The sequence below is a fragment of the Taeniopygia guttata genome, chromosome 34 (assembly GCF_048771995.1).
Source record: "Taeniopygia guttata chromosome 34, bTaeGut7.mat, whole genome shotgun sequence".
NCBI classification, from domain to species: domain Eukaryota; kingdom Metazoa; phylum Chordata; class Aves; order Passeriformes; family Estrildidae; genus Taeniopygia; species Taeniopygia guttata.
The window spans coordinates 1,082,378-1,097,615 of NC_133059.1; the positions used below are offsets into that span (position 1 = coordinate 1,082,378).

Here is a 15,238-nt window from a genome sequence, read left to right on the forward strand (position 1 = left end):
TCCCCGTGGTTTGGTAATTAATAAATTCCCTCCCTGTGCCCGGGCTGGGGGGTCCACAGGGGTCAGGACCCCCCAAAAACTCTCACAGACACCCAATCCCCTCCAAGCACCCTCCTGGTCGCTCCCAGCCCACTCAGGATCCCCCGAAACCTCCCTCTTCATCCCTTCCTCACCTCACCAGGACGCACCAAAGCCCCTCCTGTCCCTCTCAGCATCCCTGAGTTTAATAATTTAATAAGAATAAAGTTTAATAATTAGAGTAATAAATTAACAGTTAGAGTAATAAAAATTGAAGAGTTAGGACAATTACAAGACAATAAAAAGCAAAGAATTACGGACGTCCGGACGCTGTCTGTGAAAAACGCTGCGAGGCCTTTCCCGTGAAACAGGGAGGGCATGAAGGAGGAGAAAAAGGACAAGACACACCCAATTTCCTCCATCTTGTCCCCTCTGAACCCCTAATCTAGAAACCTAAAATTTTACTTTTGCACTCGTGCCACACTTAATTATTACTCGTATCAAACACTCAGAGCTTGTAATTCATCCTGTAGGATTGAAAACTCTTTTCCATGGACAGAGATCACAGACAGTGTCTCTGGGGGCTCTGTCCAGGGGGGTTCCTGACCCCTGCCAGGGTCCCAGCCCTGCCAGGGCAGCCAGAGGGAAGCCCTGGATTCCCACACTGTGGAGCTTCTGCCTTCCTCTGTCTCTCCTTCCTCTCCTTCTAATGCTCTTTATATGGAACATTTTTGGGTACCTGAACAACTTAAGCCTTTAAACCTTTCCAGACTAAATGGGCTGAGTGAATGAAGTTACTCCTATGACAAGTGATTTAAACTGGATTGGTTTTGTATTAAATGCTTTTCCAAAGTTTCTTGTTCTTTTGTACTTTGCCAGTGAAGTTTTGAGGGTCCTGAATGGGCGCTGAGGGGCACTTGGGGATCCCGGAGGGTCTGGGGGACACTTGTGGGACAGATGGGGGCGGATACCGAGGGTCTGTGGTGCGCGGGGCATGATGGGTGTTGTAGTCCCGGCTTTAATGGGGCTTCATGGGGCCGCAGAGCATGACGGGAGTTGTAGGCAAAAGAAAAGATGGCGCAGGCTCCAGGTACCGCCCCCAAGGCCATAATCCCTGGTGCTGATTGGTTGGCGGCTGTGATGGGCGGGAGCCTCAGCAAATGGGAGGCAGCAGAGGCGGGAACAGCCCATTCAACCCCTCCAGTCTCTCCCATTACAGCCCAGTTCATCCCCCGTGCCCCTCCAATCCCTCCCAGCACAGCCCAGTTCATCCCCAGTACAGCCCAGTACAGCCCCAGTGCCCTTAAAATCCCTCCCAGTACAGCCCAGTTCATCCCCAGTACAGCCCAGTACATCCCCCGTGCCCCTCCAATCCCTCCCAGCACAGCCCAGTTCATCCCCAGTACAGCCCAGTACAGCCCCAGTGCCCTTAAAATCCCTCCCAGTGCAGCCCAGTTCATCCCCAGTACAGCCCAGGAGAGAATTGGAGGAGCAGGTACGAATCCTACACCCAGGGAATGTGCCCCAATAGTGTTTGAACCTCAGCAAGGACAATGCACAGCAGCGACACAGCGGAGGGGATTTCTCTGCCAGTGTGCAGGAGTCAGGACTCTGGATCTGGGCTCAACACTGCAAAGTTCCCGTGTTTGGACAGAGGAAGGGGCTGTCCCCGGGGCGCGCGGGGCTCGGCCGTGGGGCGAGCGGGGAACGGACACGCGGACAAACGGCCTCGGTGCTTCAGTTGCAGAGGCAGCAGCGGCGGCGGCGGCAGCAGCGGCGGCAGCAGCGGCAGCAAAAGCAGTTTTTCTCTTCTTTCTCTTTCTCTTCTTTCTCTCCGGCTGTGGGACACCTTCCTCTCGGTGTCCCTCACCCGCTGTCCCTCCCCTCTCCCCGCCTCCTTCTCCCCCATGCCCAGCCGGGCCATGCCCCCGGCCCGCCCCCGGCCCCGGGCGGGGCTGCCCCGTCCCCGTCCCCGCCCGCCCCGCCGCGGTCTCGCCTCCGCCCGGCTCTGGGGGTGCTGGCGGTGGCGCTGCCGGGCGGGCATCAGTGCCCGGGGCTGGGCCCTTTGGCTCCGCCTGGCCCGAGCCCGGCCCCGGCCCTGGCGCAGGCTCCGGCCCCGGCCCCGGCCCCGGCCCCGGCCCCGGCCCCGGCCCCGGCCCCGGCCCCGGCTCCTCCCGGGCCCCGCGGAGGACACACACGGCACGGCCGCTGCCGCCTCCGCCGCGGCTTCCCCGGCCCGAGCTCCGCTGCTCAGCAGCGCGGCCGCCGGCCCCGAGCCTCCCGTGTCCCGTTCCCGAGACCGAAGGCCTGGGGATGGCCGGCCCGAGGCGGTTGAGGGGCGCTCGGGGGCCGCTCCTGGCCCCGGGCCGAGCGCTGACAGCCGCGTCCCGCCCGCAGGGAAGGCGCAGGAGGCGCTGCAGCAGCGCTACCGAGTGGGTTCGCTGCTGGGGCGCGGCGGCTTCGGCAGCGTCTTCGCAGCCACGCGGCTCTCGGACGGTGCCCCGGTGAGCGGCGGGGCCGGCGGCGGGTGCAGGAGGAGGAGGAGGAGGAGGAGGAGGAGGAGGAGGAGTAGGAGGAGGAGGAGGGAGGAGGAGGATGGGGCTCGGCAGGGCGGGCGGCGAGCTGAACCCGGTGGTGCCTTTGGTTTGCAGGTGGCCATCAAAAGGGTGCCACGGAACCGCGTCCGGCACTGGGACGAGCTGGTGAGTGAGCGGGGCCAGCGGGAACAGCCGGGCCGTGCCGGGCGGGGATGAGGTGAGGCCCGGCATGGGGGAAGCCACCAGGACCCCTCGATGGGGAGCGGGCGTGGGGCCAGCGCAGGGCGCAGAGCATCCCGGGCTGGCTGAGGGGTTCCCCAGCCCTGGCAGGACATCAGTCCCACTGGTGGCACCGTGGTCCTCCCACAGCCCGACGGCACCAGCGCACCCCTGGAGATCGTGCTGCTGGACAAGGTGTCCACTGGCTTCCCTGGTGTGGTCCAGCTGCTGGAGTGGCTTGAGCTCCCCAACAACATCGTGATGGTGCTGGAGCGGCCGGAGCGGTCTCAGGACCTCCTGCATTTCATTCGGGCACGGAGGTTCCTGTCTGAAGAGGTGGCACGGCAGCTGTTCCGCCAGGTGCTGGAGGCCGTGCGGCACTGCACCAGCCGAGGGGTCCTGCACCGCGACATTAAACCAGAGAACATCCTGGTTGACCTGGCCACTGGCCAGGCAAAATTGATCGACTTTGGCTGCGGCACCTACCTGCAAGACACAGCCTACACTCACTTTGCAGGTGAGCCCGGGCAGGGGTGTGCTCCCAGTCCCGCCATCTCATGGCCCAACATCTCACAGGCCAAGCTGGGTGTGGCAGCGAGGATTCTCCCTTTTGCTGCCAGTCAGGGTACTGAGCCTTCCCCTGAGTTGCTTTTGAGCGGGGCTGGGTGGGGAGGCATCTTCCAGCCCCACTGGCAGCCTTTGCCCACCACTCTGCCTGGGGCTGGGGTTGGAGCAGCAGCAGCCAGCCCGACAAAAGCACCCGTGGGTGGGGGTAGCATAGGAGGGAGGCAGAACCAGTGCACCAGCCAGTTTAGTGTGCAGGTGAGAGGAAGGGCTTGGGCTGCTCCACTCACCTTGTTTGCCTTGGCTTCATAATATTTTTAGGGCACTGCAGGCAGGGAGGATAAGGAGATGATTTTTCCCCCAGCCCTGAGTGGGTTTTTGCTTTGCATGTCACGGTCAGGCTTTGCCGGGGCTTCTGCTGCCCTCTTCCATCACCAGTGGCTTCTTGTCCAGCCCTGAGTTTGTACACAAGTCCCAGGTGCTGGCGAGAGTGCAGCAGTCGCCCCGTGTGCCACTGGGGCAGCCCCTGCACGCCCAGGGATGCTGGGGCCAGGCTCTGGAAGCAGCAGCATCCCCCTGATGAACTCCATCTGTATTCCCCAGGAACACTGTCATACAGCCCCCCAGAATGGACCCACTTGGGCTGGTACCATGGCGAGGCAGCAACGATCTGGTCCCTGGGCATCCTGCTGCACCAGATGGTCTGCGGGCAGCACCCTTTCAGGAGGGGCCGGAAGATCAGCTGGGACCATCAGCTCTCGCTGCCACAGCGGCTCTCTCCAGGTGGATCCTCATCTCTGGCCACGGGGGAATACCAGTGCTGGGAGACAGCAGCAGCTCGTGAGCATCTCGCTCTGGCAGCCGCTGAGGAGGTGCCACATGTCCTGCTCTCCTCCACAACAGGGAATTGATGGGAAAGTTTAGACACAGCTCTGAGCACAAAAGCAGCATGGCCTGGGCATGGGAAGAGTGGGGCAAAGCAGACAGGAGCCTTCTCTAGCTGACCGGTGGTTTCTGGTTTCTCTGCCCAGAGTGCCAAGATCTTATCAGGTGGTGTTTATCCATGCACTTCTTGGACAGACCTTCATTAGAAGACCTGTTCTATGATCCTTGGATACAGGATATTCACCTGCCATAGAAAAAGGGAGAGAGCCACATGCACACTTTGCTCCAGGGCCCTGGTAAGTTACAGGTCCACACATGCCCTGGCAATCAGAAGCAAGGAAACCCAGACTTTTTTCCCTGCCTGTATCAATGCACTGGGATTGTTGGGTGGGAACACGCAGCCCTTGTGCTGGAGCTGAGCTGCTCTGCCCAGCACTGGTGGCTGCCATCCGAGCTGGTTTTGCTTGTCCTGCTTCCCTGACAGCTGGGGCCCTGGGCAGAACCCTGACAGCCTGGTCTGACCCCCAGGGAAGGAGAAGGAGCCCTTGGAGAAGCTGTACCAGGTGGGGCTGCTGCTGCTGCTGGAGACAGCGACGACAACATCAAGGATGACAACCTCTTCCTCAACCTGGCCACTGGCAGCTGAAGATGATGGACTTGTGGCACCGTCTTCAAAGCCAGGCTCCACAGCAAATTCGCAGATGAGTCCACAGCCGGGGAAATGCTCCCAGATTTGGGCATTGCTCAGACTGGCTGGGAACAAAAGGTTCTCCCTTTGCTGGGGCAGATGCAACTTCAGTTGGCTGCCCAGCTGCTTTTTGGCAGGGCTGGGGGCATGGGCTGGGGTGGATACAAGATGGGAGTTGGCTCCTGGCCCTGCCAACAGCCCCCAGCACCCAGCATGGCCTGGGCTGGGGCTGGGGCTGGGGCTGGGGCAGCCAGCCCGGCACAGAGAAACCCCCATGGTGGGAGCAGAGGTGGGACTCCAGAACCTGTGCAGGGGCTGCTTTGCTTTGCAGGCAAGGAAGGGCTTGGGCTGCTCCACTGCCCTTGTTTGCTTTGGGAACACCGTTATTTTGGGGGGCAGTGCAGGAGGGAAGAGAGAAAGTGTGGCCTTCTCTCCCCCATGGGTGGGATTTTCCCTAGCATGTAGGGGTTGGGCCTTCCTCAGACCTCTGACAGAGATAAGAGTTTTTTTCTTGTTTCCCCTTGTCTCTAATCTCTTTTCAACAGTTTGTTGTTTGTTTTTCTAGAGGAAGCGTTCTATGTAAGGTCCAGTTGGGATTGGGAAGTGCTTGGGAGCAGCTGCAGCGTGGATGGGCCGTGCCCTTGGAGAAGGCTGAGGACATCGTTTGGGACCAGCTTTTCTCCCAGCGGAGGATGGCGTGAGGTGAGTCCCCGTCTGCTTGGCATGGTGGGATCAGAGCTTTTGGGGAGATGGCAACAAGCACAAGGAGGCTCCTGCTCTGGGCAGCTGCTGAGGGGCTGGATGTGCCGTGGCTGGCTGCAGGCTGGGAATGTCCTGCCCTCCTGCTCTGCTCCCAAAGGCAGCAGTGATGGGCAGCTCTGGGCACAGCTCTGGGCACAGCCAGCATGGCCTGGGCTCTGTGGGCAGCTGGGAAAAGGGGACAGCAGCCTTCAGCTGACGGGCGCTTTCTGGTTTCTCTCCTTGCAGCCGGGCTCTGCGGGTGCTGAGGCTGCTCTGGGCTCTGCCAGGGCTCTGCTGGGCCCTGCCCCGGGCACAGCTGGGCTGGCTCTGCCCTCACATTGCTCTGACAGCTTTGCATCAGACGAGCCCGTTGGAGCACAGTGCCTGAGCTTTCTGCTTTGGCAGGTGAGTGAGACTCCCCTGCAGGCCAGGAGATTGCAGCTGGGGACACACATCCAATTGGCAAGGACCCAAACTCTCCATAGTCCCAGCTGAACCCCTGAATCTCCGCAGGAACGCCTGGATCTCCACTATTCATTCTTCATTTCTTTTTGGCTGGAAGTGTGCAGTTGCATCTTTTTCCTCCTCTAGAAGTGCCATGAGTGGGCCAAAGCTGGCAAGTGAGCCGTGTTCCTGAGGCAGTGCAGTCTGGAGCTATGGATGGAGAATTGCCCTTCCCACTTCCAAAGCAGAGCAAAAAGCCGTAAGTGGGATTTTTCATCCGTAAGAAACCCCTGACAATTTCAGAGGGAATGTGCAGCTCATTCACAGAGTGAGAAGGAAGGTCATCTTCTAAAGGATTTGGGGTTTGACAGAGTTTATATTCCCAGTCCTGTCTGGAGCTGGAAGGGCCCCAATCAATTTCCTATTGCTTCGACCACAATTTAAAAAAAAGAATGTTGGAAACAAACCCCAAAAACTGTAAAAAAGGCTGTTTGGGTCAGTAAGATGGATCCATGCCATCAGCACATTTACAATGTAAATAACTGAGTTATCTTTTTAAAAATATCATTTACCTCTTAATGCAAAGTTACAGAAGTTGTTTCTCTAACACTTGGATTTTATTTGTATCTTTTACAATTCATCTAATTGTATTTTTTTTCTTTTTCCTTTTTTTTTCTTTAAGCAGAGGTCCTGGCCCTCTTCCAGCCAAAAGGGAAAGGGCCCCACCAAGCCTTGTTACCCACAGACAACATGGTAAAGCTGAACACTAAAGGACCTTGGGGGCATTGTTCTGGAATTAAAAAGTTGCCAGCTCCATGGACAACAGAATTATTGTTCCTAACCTGAATGACATTGAGCAAAAAGAATGAAGAACGGTGTCACTAAAGTACTACTGACGTTTGCCAAAACACCTCCAGAGTTTCACCAAGGCATCAGTCATCAAAATGTTTTGGAAATTTAAAGACCAAGGTAGCCAAAGCACACAGTGTCACTAATTGCTGGGTATGGTCTCAGCTGAAGTTGGGAGGAATGGGGTTCCCTTGGAGGGCCCACCCTGTGGGGTGGCCAGAACTCTGTCAATGGGCTCTGCCTCGTAACGGAGTCAATGAAGGGACAGTTAGAGAAACCTGTGCTGTGGGACACGGGAATACAACGATCAGTGTGACAGGATTCACTCAGATTTCCCCTCAGGAGAAACCAAACCCTGTTACAGTCATAGAGGCTACAGTGTCAGAAGATTTCTGTGCTTTACCATCACCCCCAATGTCAGTAGAACTTGGGGTGCTGCAGCTGGTCAGTGTCAGTGTCACACCGCTCCCAGCTGCAGGGCCCCCATTTAGGGTCCTTCAGCAATGACCACACTGAAGACTTAGGGCCCAGAGAACATTTTCCACCCAAAGAGTGCCTTGGGTTTCCGAAAGCAAAGGATTCTGGTTCACCCTGTGCCCCATGTGCGCTGCCCCATCCCGTGGAGTTGACATGAATGAGCTGAATGGATTATTAGAAGAGGTAGTAAATTATACTGTTGAAATGCCCATTAGCACATCCTATGAGCTCCAACAAACACAAATGGGGACTCCAGAGAACCGCATGGCCTTGGATTATCTGCTTGCTGGCCAAGGAGGAACCTGGGCTATCAGGGGACGGGGATGTTGCACTGCTAGCAGTGATGGGTTTGAAGGCCAACAGGCAGGAATCACCTTGACAGAAAGAGCAGTAGAAGAGTGGCAGAAAGAAGAAAATTCTTCTTGGTGGGATTGGCTTCGTGGCTGCCAAATTAGAGGCTGCTGTGAAATGCATTGGTGGCAGGGCCTGTCATCATTGCAGTGTGTGCACTTGGTGAGTTGCTGTGACACTTTGTGCTGGGAAGTGGAGTATTGAGACCTTTCTTAAAAGAGACAGTCTCAAGAAAAGAGAGGCTTTTGATAAACAACAGAGAATAGCAACTATTTAGGCATGTTTTAAAAGGAACGTGAATAGCTCTGAGTAATGAAGTTAAACTGCACTTAATTGTAGAACAAGAGGAGATGCCTTTATGCCTAATACCTAAATCTAAGCTGTGTTACTGAAAGAATTATTACAAAGGTTGTAGTTGATTGTAGGTCTCAGGACCGATCAAAGTACCAAGGCCTGAACAGGTTGTGATCAAGGCCTGAACAGGCCCTGAGGCAAAGCTCACCACTAGATGAACCTTCCAAGCAAATGTTGTATTTGTATCCACTCATTAAGGAAGCATGATTAACAGAACGATCAATGCATGTGTTCCTTGATAAAACATGGATTTATCTTTCTGTATTTAGAAACAGACAAGGCCCCATCTGGCCTTGTTTGGGGGTGAAGGATCAAAGTCAACTCCCTTGGTTCCTCCTTCAGCCCTGGCCAGGCTTTGGGAGAAAGCAATCAGGAGAATGAAAGCAGATGTTCTCGAAGTGGCAGTGATGCCAGCTTGTTTGTTTAACAGTGTAAAAGCTGGGTCCTCTCACAGCTTTGGAGCCTCATTGCCTGCAGAGGTGGAGGCACCTGCAGGAATTCCCAGTGACTCTCCAGTCCTTGGCTTCCCCCAGCTGATGTGTGGCTGTGGATGATGGTAAAGCCTGAGGCTAACTGGTGATGGATCTTTCCTTAATCACTCCAGGCAATCTCTGGTAGCAATGACTGGATGCATTGCTGAGCTTCTTTTGTAATGCTTTGCTAATGATGATGTGCTTTGCTGAGCTTATCCTTTTGTAATTCTTTGCAGCTGTGCATGATATAAATGACACAATTCCTTCAGTTGGTGTCTGTCTTTGGTGCTGACCCTGCCCACTGGTGAAACAGGGCCCCCTCCAGCCTAAGTGTTACCTGGAAAGACAAAACCCATCACTCCAAATGTCCCCCCTTCCTCCTTGTTCCCCCCACTTTATACCCTGAGCATGATGCCCTATGGTCTGGGGTATCCCCAGGGTCAGTTGGGGTCACCTGTCCTGGCTGTGTCCCCTCCCAAGCTCCCCCGCAGCCCCAGCCCCTCTCCAGCGTGGCCAGAGGAGGGGCAGGCCAGGCTTTGGCTCAGTGGGAGCTCAGCAAGAACAAAAGCATCTCTGTGTACCCAGCCCTGTGCTCAGCACCCGGCCCAGCAGCAGCGTCTCAGTGCCAGGGTCTGTGCCATCAGTCCCTGCCAGGGGTTTCCATGGCACCTGCCAGGCCAGGTGACCCAGGTGTGGTGTCCCAGTGAGGGCTGCCATGCAAACAGTGCCCAGCACTGCCCCTTTCTGTCTGCCTGACCTGGCCTTGGCCCTGGCCCTGCTGTTTGCTGCAGGTTCCGCGGCGCCTGACCGGCCCGCGCGGCACAGGGCAGGCGGCCACGGCACAGACCCACAGCAAGGGCTCCCCTCTGGCTCTGGGCAGTGACACCAGCCCTGAGCAATGGGCTGGCGCACTGGGGTCAGTGCGGTGTCCATGGCAGCAGTCCCTTGCAATGCCCAGTGCAGGTTGGGATGATGATCCACCCTCACAGCCGGCCCAGGGCAGGTGTGCGGTGCCCTTCCCCACAGCCTGTCTGCACAGAAGCACTTCCAGGGCTCTCTGCATTTCCCTTCCCTCCCTCTTGAGTCACTCACACACCTCCCAACGACCCACTGGGAGCTTTGAGCTGCAAGGAGTGCAAAGCTGGTCTGTCCTTCAGGAGTGGCTCTCATTCTGCCCTGAGCCAACTCTGGATTTGTGTTCATTGCAGAACTTCCTGTGTGTCTACATCATTCCTTGCAGGGCTCTGCCTTGGGGAAGGGGAACCTCCTTGGAGGTACCTAGGGCTTGGCACACACTTGAGGAGTGTGTCTGTTTTAAATGGGGAAGCTTAGGAGTTTTAGATTGCTTCAAAAAATAAAAGAGGAAAACCCCTCTTTGCCTGAGCGCAGCCAGTTCTCCAAGCACAGCAGGTCCCAGGTGACTGAGCAGAGACAGGACGGGCTTGGGCTATGTGGGGCAAGGTTGTCCACACTGCCTCAGACCTCCAGGCACAGCTTCTCGTACTAGGCCAGACATCCTCAGGAGAGTCCCTGGGCCAATATCAGTGGCTGAATGCTGCAGTCACCTCTGCTCTAAATAGAACAGTCATAAAATATACTCTTCAAAGGGGAACGTGGATTTATTGGAAGCTCTTGCAAATAGTTTTCCATCAGTATTGTAGGAAACCTCCTGACAAAGAATCTCCAGGGACTAATTCCAGCAGATAATTGCAGGCCATGATTGCACAAACCTCTCAGAACCCCAAGCAAAAGCCCAAGTCCTTTGAAGAACCTGCCGTCCCTGGGAGCATGAAGGAGGGCCCAGGGCCATTCCTGACCAAGGCTCCCCAGGGCCTCTTCCCAGCAGCTCCCTGAGGCCAGGAGTGCAGGGAGGCAGAGGCTCTGTGTAGGCAGCTCAGCTGCTGAGCAGAGCCTGGGCTGGCTGGAGGCAGCAGAAAGGCCAAGGCCTGAGCCCCAGCCCCAGGGAAGGCAGATCCTGTCCCTCCCCGCCTGCTCAGGGCTCTGCCGGGAGCACTGGCATAGGGAGGGATGCTGAGGGCAGGACAAGGGATGGCAGTGCCCAGCCTGGCTGGGGCTGTGCCAGGAGGCCCCAGTGCCTCAGGACAAGGCGTCTCCTCCTCACAGCCCTTGGTGGCAAGACGCTGCTGTGTCCCAGGGCACCAAGGCCTGGCTTCTCCTGGCCACTGCCAGCCTTGCCAGGGCCCTTGGCCATGTCCAGCACAGCTTGTCCTGCACTGTCCCACAGCTGCTGCTGTGTCCCTGCAGGCTGCACACTCCCATCTCGCTGCCCCCCGGGCCCTGCCCTGCCATTGCCAGCTCTGCCCTGCCCCTGCCATGCCCAGGGCTTGTCTGAGTTGTTGAGAAATCAGTTTCCCTTTTTCTGCCAACCAAGGCTGTTGGTGTTTCTGTGTTGGTATTAATGAGAAGGGTAAGGGTTAGGGTAGAGTGTGGGTTTAGGGTTAGGTTAGGGTGTGGGTTTAGGCTTAGGGTTAGGTTAGAGTGTGGGTTTGTGGTTTAATGGAGAGCAAAGTGGTGTCTGAATTCAGTTGATTTTAAGTTTTTCTTTCATGGTATTTTGTCTGTGAAAAGTCTGAAAATCAAGGACATCTTTTTGGAATCTACTATCTTTTCCCTTGATCATAGCCAAGTGACCCTTCAGAACTAAGCGAAAGCATGAACTCTTTTGGCCATTTTTTAGAGGGAGGAAAAACCAAGCCCAAACCTGTTTTCTGAATCCTCTGGAAAATCTGACTTATCCAAGAAAACATGATTAGGAATGTATTGATTTTCTGTTCTGTCATTCATTCAGACACCTGTGAAGTCAGATCAGTACTGCTCTCTTTAATGACTTATGACACAGCTGATTGCCATTCAATCTCTTGAAATCATGGCCTCAGCTTTCAATGATATTTTGAATATGAGACTTTCCATTTCAGGGAGGAACAGAATGCATTTGCACAGTTCCATTATGGGTGGTTTTTTTTCAACACACAGATTCTCTCATTTCCCATTCTTTAGCCTTAACCATTAAAGTAAACCATCTGCTTTGGAAATGCAACTCCAGTGTAACCCTTTCTACTATTTTGCTTAACTTATTTTTAGAGTCTGAAAATATTCAGTTGTAATTTGCTTTATAGAATTCTTTGTCACTGTGAGACTGGAAAAAGATCACAGGAATTTCTCCCATCATCGATTTTACATTTTTTTTAATGTTATTATAAAGACTATTTATCAATATTTAATTTTTGCTTTCTGTGTAACTTTATTAAATCTGTACTTTAAAACGGGCATTACCTAGCAGGCTTTCAGTTCAATGACAGCAGTTGCTTTTCAGCAGGCTAATTTTCCTGTAGGACTAAACAAGGAAAGTAACTTAGGAAATTGATTTTTCTACATTGTTGCAGTGTAGGAATGGTATTCCCCAGTTTTGTGCTCACACTGATACAGCTCAGACCAGGTGTCACTCACTGACTTCCCCACCACTTTTCCTGTGGCAGGAGGAGAGAAGAGCACAAGTAGGTAAAGATCATAGGTTGAGGTAAGAACAATTTACTAGAAACAGCAGTGAAAAAATCCCACAAACGGTAATAACAACACTAAAAGGAGAGTGTACAAGAGGTGAACGAATCACACGTGATTGTTCACCATACAGAACTTGGCACACCCCACTGCGGCTTCCGGGGGTCACTTGCGGCTGTCCCCAATCCCTCCCCGGCCCCCCCTGGGACCCCTCCGGCTCGCTGTCCCCTCAGGGGACCGGGGTTTGCCACTGTCCCGCTGCACTGGGCTCACCAGGCAGCAGCTGGGTTTGCACGGGCCAAGCGGCGGTGCGCCTCGGTCGCTGCAAGGATTCGGGATAAAGAGATGAAGAGAGGTCAGTTGTGTGCAGTCCAGAGAGATTGTATTGCCTGAATGGTTGCAGGGACAAAAGACCCTGGGCTACTGCCCAGATACAGTTTTATACAGCAAAATTAAGAGATAAGGTCTAACCAATAGAGACAGTGTCCAGCATGGGCTCATCAGAACCACCCCAGGGGTCAGGTCCAATGGGAACTGCTCAGGGGTGGGGAAAAAGGGGTTTACAGCAAAATGCTGAAGCAAAACTTTCCTGAAACAATGGGGCATACATAAATGTATCTTTTCCTCAGTTTCCCATTCCCAAGGCCTTTCTAAAACCCTTTCTCCACACTACCGCGCCAGCGCGATAGCAACACCCCACGATTTACGGCACACCAGTGGAGGAAGAACAAACCCTTTCCATTTCCCCCTGCCACGTGGCAGGTGATAGCCAGTTACCCCAAGGTCCTGGCTGTGCTCCTCCTGGCTGCTGCAAAAATTACCCCTGTCCTGGCCGGATCTGCCCTGTGGGTCCTGGCTCTTCCTCTGGGTGAGAGCCCCCCATGGCATCTGCCTGGCAAAAGGGACTTCAGGACAACCTATTACTTATGGACATTCCCCGTTCTGCCCCTGTCCCAGCTCCCTTTTTGCCTCCAGAAAACTTTGAACAGAAGTAGCACTTAGGTACAGTTCTGCACATTCTGAACTGGCAGGAAGGTGACCCACATGTCACTCTAAGCACACGTGCAGCAAGGACAAAAAAAGTTTTTGAGGGGCCTGGGTCTCAAGGTCTTTTGCTCCAGGAGTACCACCTGTTACTTTCAGATTCTGCTCAGGGATAACCAGTGGCATTTTTTTTGTTCTACACAAGACATAACCATGTGTAGCACATCAGCTGTCACTTTTTTCACCATTTATTTTCAAGTATATTCCATCAATCAGGACCATGGTGGCTCCTGCTCTGAGGTGTATTGGCCATCCCTGTAGTACACTGGTTAGTTGTTTTTTGAGAAATAGGCTCAAAATACCGCAGGGTTACTTCCTTCATTCCCATTCTTTGAGCTAAAAATGGAGTTACTGTGCAAGGCAAGGGCACTCATGTATGAACAGTGCAAAGGGGTCAGTCAAATCTGGTAACTCCAGAGCAGGGGGTTGTCATCAATAACCTTTAAAATATATAGAAAGGCTGCTGGACATTCTGGAGTCCAGTGTAGCACCTCCATGGATTCCTTTCATGATTCGTACACAGGCTTTTGCAATAGTTCATAACTGGGGATCCATCATCAACACCATCCAGTCATTCCCAAAAAGGGACACAGATGTGGGCTCTGGTGTTTGACAAATTGCTTCCTCCCTTTCTTTCCCCAAACTGCACTGTCCTTGTGAGTGGGGCAGCCAGGAGATCAGACCTGGGTAGATATAGACATAGTCTTGAAAACAAATAGAGGATGTCATTGAAAATGTGCTCTGGATGGTAATATTCAACACATTCTCAACTACATGCTCTTATTCTCTCTCCCTGTAATGACGGGACAACACTTATTTTTGGTGCCAGCTGTCTTAAATCAGGAATAATCTTGGGTAGGGGGAAAACGACAATAAAACCATCATAAACTGAGTATAAAATGTTTATCTACATGTGTCAGTAACTTCAATGGCCAGCTGCAGTCAGCAAAATTATCAGCCTGTAATTGTGCTCAGGGCCAGCGTGGGCCTTTCCATGTCAGCTCCTCCTGCACAGCACATGGGGGCCTGGGCATGCTGCTGGCTTGCTTCCTTTTAGGAGACTGGGATGAGGAAAGGTCAAGGGGTTTTGTCAAAGAGATGATATTTGAGTGACTGTGTATGTGCTGGAAGCCTCACAGACTGACTGGCCCATGACAGGATGGCCCAGTGCTGGGGGGCTGCACCTTGCTGACCTGGTTAGGGGTGTTAAGCTGCTCCTTTGCCTCAGAGAGAGCCAAATGCAGCACTTTTGTGCAGAAACACTTCATTAGCCCTGGTTTGCAAAGCTACTGCAGCAACTGGGGTGGCCAAAGCACCCCTTTCTGCACTTGGAAATGAGCTGAGTCAGTCATGGGATAAGGCAGGGCATTCCCCACGTGTGCCCATTGTGAACTCCCTGTGCCCCGACTGTGTCGCGTCCTGCTCCTCAGTGACATCCCGCCCAGCCTGGAACATGGAACTCCCCGTTTCCAAGGACACGTGGCCATTGTCACCAGCACAGAGCAGGACTGCTCAGACCCTTCGGCCGCTGCGTTGAGAGCGGAGGTGTCAGAGCGAGAGCGAGTGTTGTTCCAGTTTAGCTGGTTCTAGCACACGTTGGTCAAGAGGCTGATCCACACACTGAGTGGAGGTAATTATTTACAGTTCTGTGCAGAAATGGGGGGCTCAGGGACAAATTCACAAAGCCAGCGCCCCAAGAAGTAGAGTGTCTTAGTATTTCTACGTTTTAGCAAAGAAAGGAATTAGTGTTCATTGACTGCAAGTTCCCTAGTTCTCTTCATAATTAGTATTCTGTCTGCTGTTGGGTAATGATCCTCTCACTTCTCATGTTCATTAGTCTGCATGCTCAGTCTCTCCCTTCTTTTATGTCAATGGCTTCTGGAGCGCATGGCCATGGTTGCCCCTGCTGGAATGACCTTTTACCTCACAGGAGGTGATTCAGTGCAGTTTCTGCATTGGCTTTATCAGTTTGTACCTTTCCTTGGGGCTTCTGCCAAATGTCCTTGTGCCCCTAAACCTGCATTCTTTGTGCCCACCATCAGTGGTACATCCTTCTTCCCAAGCCTTGCTAACCT

At 53.9% G+C, this 15,238-nt stretch overlaps 1 protein-coding gene and 1 long non-coding RNA gene across 2 annotated transcripts in view; both read left to right on the forward strand.

Moving 5' to 3' along the window:
* The window catches only part of LOC121468955 (uncharacterized), a 2,238,800-nt gene that overhangs the window by 608,587 nt on the left and 1,614,975 nt on the right, over window positions 1-15,238 (forward strand). The gene's annotated exons all lie outside the window — the stretch shown is intronic.
* On the forward strand, window positions 6,174-8,868 carry LOC140681346 (uncharacterized). Its single transcript, XR_012052532.1, has 2 exons — window positions 6,174-6,355; window positions 6,782-8,868. It is a non-coding gene; the product is annotated as an uncharacterized lncRNA (long non-coding RNA).